This window comes from Henckelia pumila, unplaced genomic scaffold (assembly GCF_033568475.1).
Source record: "Henckelia pumila isolate YLH828 unplaced genomic scaffold, ASM3356847v2 CTG_461:::fragment_3, whole genome shotgun sequence".
In the NCBI taxonomy this organism is placed as follows: Eukaryota; Viridiplantae; Streptophyta; class Magnoliopsida; order Lamiales; family Gesneriaceae; genus Henckelia; species Henckelia pumila.
The window spans coordinates 15,375,843-15,382,844 of record NW_027331831.1 but is presented as its reverse complement, the minus strand read 5'-3'; positions in this window follow the sequence as shown (position 1 = coordinate 15,382,844).

Genomic DNA, 7,002 nt, shown 5'->3' with positions numbered 1-7,002 from the left:
AACCATAATCTGAATTTAACCCTGTTTAAACATTAAATTCCGGAAAGCAACTTAAACACCCAAAATTCTGCACCTCTTAGATCAAATGCTTAGAACTTAAGGAAAAATCAACCGAATTGAATTCCGCTTGAAATTTCGTTTCTAACATCCTAAGATACCACCAGCCCCGAGCCCTTCCCTAAATTCAGACTCTAACCCTATTTTAAAAGTTCATTTCCGGACAGCCCACACCTTACAAAAATTATGCTCAAATCTTGCCTTTTACCCTCAACCAAAAGCTTAGCTATGTGACTCCAAAGTTCCAAGCCTCTAAGCTAGGGTTAAGTCCAGAACTTAGGTTCATTTCCAACACCTAGAACCCGCCCATAACCTGCTTAAACTCAGCTTCAACATGGCAGCATCACAGCACCTCAAACCGAGCCCAACCATCCTCCTTACTCGAATGCGCCTCAACTCCTTCTCACAAGCTAACTTCATAACATCCTAAACTCTACCATGTGAACTACATATCAACCATGGTAGCTCTAAATCATCATCCAAGTACCACAAGCAATCAACACACCAAATTTTCGAACTCAAGCCACTGGCAAGGAGTTCTGAAATTTTCGAATGGACAAGGCATCAATGCAAAACTGTTTCGAAGCTAGAACACAATCAATCCTCAACAATAATTACAATGTGAACATTTCTCAAACACCTAAAATGCATAAATCCCCATAGCCAAAAATCTTCAAGAAAACAGGGCACTCGATCCTTTTAAAAAAAACGTAAGGTTTATATATATATAAATTCAAACACACCACATACACATCTACAGAGTGAGAAAGGAAGCCACATTCTTGCCTAAGCTATAAATCGAATTCAAGAGCTTAATCAAGCTAAAACCGAAGCAAGGAGAATGGAGTTGCTTGAGCTGGAATCCGAGCTTAAAGGGAGAGAAGCGGCTCGTTCATATGATCCTCGTAGATGCCTCGCCGGAAAAGAAAGAAGGAGAAGAGCTGCGGCGGCGATCCAAGGAGAAAAGGAAGAAGCCGATGCTTGAGCTTGGGGAAGAAGATATGATATTTGAGTCGGGAGGTGTGTATGAGTGTTTGAGGCGTGAGTTGAGTGTGTGTTAAGAGTGTAATATGTTGGAGGCTAGGGTTAAATCTAAGTTCAAGTGTGTAAGTATAGGAAAAGTGCTACACATTTTTAAAAAGTGCTATTCAAACTTAGCAACTTAGAACTTTGAATTTAATTTCACTAAATAAAACACAAGCTTGAAAATTCAAGAATTAAACACTTTAAATATTCTGATGTCACGACAACGAGTAAAATATTTAAATAACAAGCAGATCGATTAAAATAATTTAAACAGGCTAGGCCAATGTTTAAAATAATTTAAATAAATAAAGAAGCAAAAATTAAAAAAAATCTTTAAAATGATTTGGACAATTAAAAAGGATTTAAATAAATAAGCTATACATTTAAAATAATTTAAAATAACTAATCGCTAAACTTAGGCTTATTTAAAATAAATAAGTTGGACACTTGAAAATAATTAAACAAATAAGCTAAACAGTTAAAATCATTTAAAAGAATAAACTAAACAATTAATTAAAATCATTTAAATATGCAAGCTTGAACCTTTAAAATATTAAAACAATTAAATTTCATAATAAAAAATCATTTTGACAAATAAACTTAAACAATTAAAAACATTAATTAAATATTTAGTACAATAAAATCATTGAATAAATAATAAAAATATTTTATTAGCACATAATTCAAATAAATAATTTAAATCAATTAAACCTAAAAATAATAATCATAATATTTATTAAATTTAATGCATGCAATTTAGTAGATTAGATTTTAGGTACTACAATTCCTCCCCCACTTAAATGGAATTTCGTTCTCGAAATTCAGGACTCACTAACTAGGTCCAGATACCTTAGACCAGATCAACACTAAGTTTTCCAACTTAGCACCTACCTGAGTTGGTCCAAATCAACTTTCGTTGCGCACTCTGATGCTTACTGATATCTATATCATCAAGGATCTGACTAACTTTTATTCCAATATAAAAGTTACAATTCTTACATTTTCCCAAGTGGTCTTATCCTCAAAGAAATTCTCTCACTCTTCAAATTTACTTCCAATCTAAATTTACAAACTCAGAAACGTCATCTTACTGCAACTGATAAGTTCTCCATCCTACAAATTCTTAGATCTTTAAGTTATTGCACAACTTACATTTTGTTAACCTTATATCCTACGTCGGAATTCCAATCAATAGAGCCCATATAACCAATAAATAATTTATGTCGACCTCGACCAAAACTTAAAAACTGTCTAACAACGAAGCTATACTTAATGTCTTTTTACCAATTAAACTTAACTCATATAATATATAATTCTACCTCATTAGGCCTCAAGATACAAGAAGGATCTGACCCATACTTCTACAACCAAACTCTGCGGCATACCTAAAAGATAAAAACAAATTACCAATCTCCTCAACCAATCGCATAAGGACCGACAAAACGAGTTAATTTCCTTATATTCCCAAATCGGTAATATTACAGAACAATGATACCCTCGAGAACAACTTAATATCCATTTTGAAATTCTAAAGGTTCATGCCACGTATTAGTAGTGCTATGCTTGATGATCATGTACTATGCCCAATCCCAAATGCAACGACTAATAATTCCATAATTTACACCTAAAGTAAAAAATATATATACCACGAGCTATTATCCACTTATTGGATTAGAAGATCTCTAAGTACCGAATACTTCTAACATATCGCCTGAAGACATATCCCAAATCTCTAGTTCAACTTGACAGTAATTCTGAAAATCCGAAGAAATTCCCAAATTGTATATGTACAACCTGAATTCATATTTCAAGACCTTAATACCCAATTATACACCTTGAAGAGTTTGTAATTCGATCGTAAATGCTTACTCATTGATCCTCCAGTACCATAGCATTTCGCCGATAGATAAATCTTCAGTTTATTCAGAAAACTTCCTAAATATTCTATTCATCCTTCTGTACCTATAGTTGGTGCATTATTCTTACAGGTTGACGTTCACAAAATCTTAAAATGCTAATATAAAGTACCCAAAATTCTCTAGGGACAACTCTATTTCCCTATCTCGTGACTGACCAGCCATTCAGCTTACCAAAAACGTCTGCTTACTCTTAACGATCCTATTTAAAATGCAACAACCCATTCAACTAATTCACTAACTAGCAATCTTCTCGCTAGAACTAGTTATAACTAGTAGTCGTCATTCCTCGGATCACAACAATAACTTAGGATTTTATTTAGCACTAACACTAATTTCCAACGGTCTAAACACTCACTATGCGGTTACGAGCCAAATTTCTACACAAGGAATCGAAATGATAGTTTAAACTATAATCCACCCAAGTCCCTGTCATTGTGGATCATGAAAGGAAACAGACATACAAGTAATGCTGCTTAATATGAAATGAAATAATGCATGCATTACAAACAAACGAGCTGAAAATAAAAAATCTAGATAAGTGAAAACAACTCACTCATAATTAAATTCTTGAGGTGAGTGAATATTAATGGAGGCTCCATGAATAATGAATATGAGTCAACAAGATACAAATCTCGTGATCATTAATCCATGGGTAATGGAATCATGCTCAAACAATCAAAGCATAAATAAGACAATCAGTGTGACTTCAGTCGAGATAAATTCACACAAGTTAATGATTAGGGGAAACAACGGTCTCAAGACATATTCAGGTGTCAACCACACAACATAAGTATATCACTAAAAAGGAAGACAAAGTGAATCTCACTCACATCAACCTGTGGCCCTAGAACCGAAGGAAAAATTTCAAAAAGTGTGGAATATAAGCAAGATTTTATTAAGAAGTTCAGCCAATGCCAAAGTATCTGAATACAACGTTGACTGATGTCATACGAATTCATAAATGAACAAAGGATGTGCAAATAAATTTCAGATACTCAAAAGTATATGTTGCAATGGATACAAGCAAAATTGAAGAATAAAAAAATAGTGATCGAAATAATAGTTCACAAATTTGAAAGGCTCATAGTAACCGACTCATTATTTCCCCAAAATCATACTTGCCCAAATAAACAAAGAAAACTCAAAATACCTATAATATTATAAAACAAAGTTCGTAACTCAAGTCTTCACACGAGTTCGATTCACTAACTTATTTGACAAACATACCTCTATCAATTTCTAAGCAAACATTCACTTAGTTTTATCCGACTAAATTCCATCCCTAAGAGAATAAATTACAGCAAGGACAGATCAAATAATATCTCCTAATACGCAAGTTTAATATTTTTGACAAATTCCTACAATCTCACCAAATATTGTTAACGCCACCTAATAACTCAAACAACATCCACGTACTGTCCAGAACTGGAAGGAATATTAGTACACTAACTCCGTTTAACTTGAAACCGCATGCTATAAAAATAAATATTAGAATGGTACACTTTAAACTACTAAAACAATTTTTTTTAATGAAAATAAACACTAAACTACGCACTTAAACAAATTAAACATCTAGTTTTGAAAATATTTTAAAAAGAATGTGACATCAAAACATTTAAAGTAATAAATCAACAACTACTATCAATGTTTTCATAACCGGACCGATGATCGAACCGGTCTACTTTAAAAAAACGGTCCAACCGGTTCGACCGTTTTAACCGGGCGATCGGACCGGAAAACCATTAATATAATATAATTAATAATATCTTTTAAATTTTAAAAATCTAAAAGATGTATATAAATAAACAAAAATATATTTATCATAGTTTAAAAAATAAATAACTATATAAATATATTCAAAATATTAATTATAGTTATATATTAAAAATAAATTAATTAATTAAAAAAATATAATAATAGAAAAATAATATTTTTAACGAAGTACAAATTTCAAATAATCATGTGTATATATATAATAAAATATTAAATTAAGATTTGAAAATTAAAAAAAAAACAATTTTAAAAAAAAATAATTCGAAAACCGGTTCAATCGGTTTTCTGGCCGGTTCTTGGGACCGGTTCTTGGCCGGTTTGACCGGTTTTGACCAGTTCTTGACTAGTTTTGAGCGGTTAAACCGTTACAACGGTTTTTAGGGGTATTTCGGACCGGACCAGTGACCGGTTCCCGATCGAACCGGCCGGTCCGGTCCGGTTTTTAAAACATTGACGACTACCATATAAAATTCATTAAAACTTACAGACTTTGAGACGAGATTTCTCGAGTTTCTTGCAACCGACAGTAGGCACAATCCAAACCAGAACCATGCTCTGATACCAACTGAAATGACCCGGACTCAACATAAGTAATAATTAAATAAAATGCTGATTTTTCAGAAAATTTTATAAAAATTTCGGCATGACCTATTTCTTTAAGTGAAAACCCGCCTGTCTCAGACAACAAACAAAATAAAATGAAAGAAATAAACAATCGACGACACAAAATAAACTAAACCGAGAAAAGAACGAGAACCCAAGGAAGAGATTCGACATAACAAATATCCAAAAATGTTTAAAAATCTAATTTTTACATGCCCAAAACAATTCTAACTAAACATTACATAAACATTTGACAAATACGCAAAATAAATGCTTCTTAACATATAAATTCTAGTAACTATGCGGAAGACGAGCATAGGTCGGAGGGATGTGTCGTGCCCGCATCGCAGTCCACTCGTTAAGTCTTGCCCCTCGATCTAAATGAAATACTCCTCACCTGAAAATAATAAGTGTAGTGATTCTAAAATACTCAGCAAGAATATGAGGGGATATCGAGTAGTACGTAAATACAAGAACACACTGATTTAAAGTAGCATATACTAAAAATACTTTGTTTTGTGCCCTTACTTTAAACAAAATAGACTTCTAAAATGAGAGAACAAGAATATAACATATGCATGGCTAAGTCAGAAATAATCAATGTAACTGCATAAACTGCACTGAAACATAATCATAAATATTTTGAACTGTCGCTGTAACTGAATAAACTGTTCTGGAACATAGACATAAATATTTGAACTTATATCCTTGAATTGTGACTATGTGATTTCGATCATGATCGTGGCTGCAGTGCACTATGCCGCAAGAAAATCAGGATTTCTCCCAACCCGTCTTGCCCATACTTGGTAAGGAAAGCTAGGATTTCTCCCGGCCCATCCAAACCCATACTTGGTAAGGGAATCTAGGATTTCTCCCAGCCCGTCCAAACCCATAAATTTGGTAAGGGAAGCCAGAACGTCTCCCAGCCTGTCCAAACCCATACTTTCTATAGTAACAATCATCTCACTTCGTTCCTAAAAATATTTTCTTTCATAATTGAATATGGACTTATCATGCATATGTAAATATAATTTACTTGTAAACATTTACTCGATAATCATGAAAGAGCCTCAAATATGGACGACCAGGATGGTGATTTAGGGAACAGACCATGGATGGGAATCTAAACCATAATGTAGCGCTTAAGACGATTCGAGCGGTTTGCCCGTAAAATTTGTAACTTGCTCGATTCTTAATCAAAATGGATTCCGCTTGAAACCACAACTCCCACACACTTAAAACTAAGAATATAAGTCATTCTCAATGCACCCATTATCGCTAGACCAAGCTAAAGTCTCCCATTTCTGGGCAGCAAGCTCATGTGTCTAGAATTCTGCACCTATTTCTTCAAAGGCTTAGAACTCGACCAAAACTTAACCAAATTACTTCCCGCTTGAACCGACATATTCCTAACGTCATAGGATAAATCCAGACCCGAGCCCATAACCATAATATGAATTTAACCCTGTTTTAAACATTAAATTCCGGACAGCAACTTAAACACCCAAAATTTTGCACCTCTTAGATCAAATGCTTAGAACTTAAGGAAAAATCAACCGAATTGAATTCCGCATGAAACGTCATTTCCCTAACATCCTAAGATACAACCAGCCCCGATCCCTTC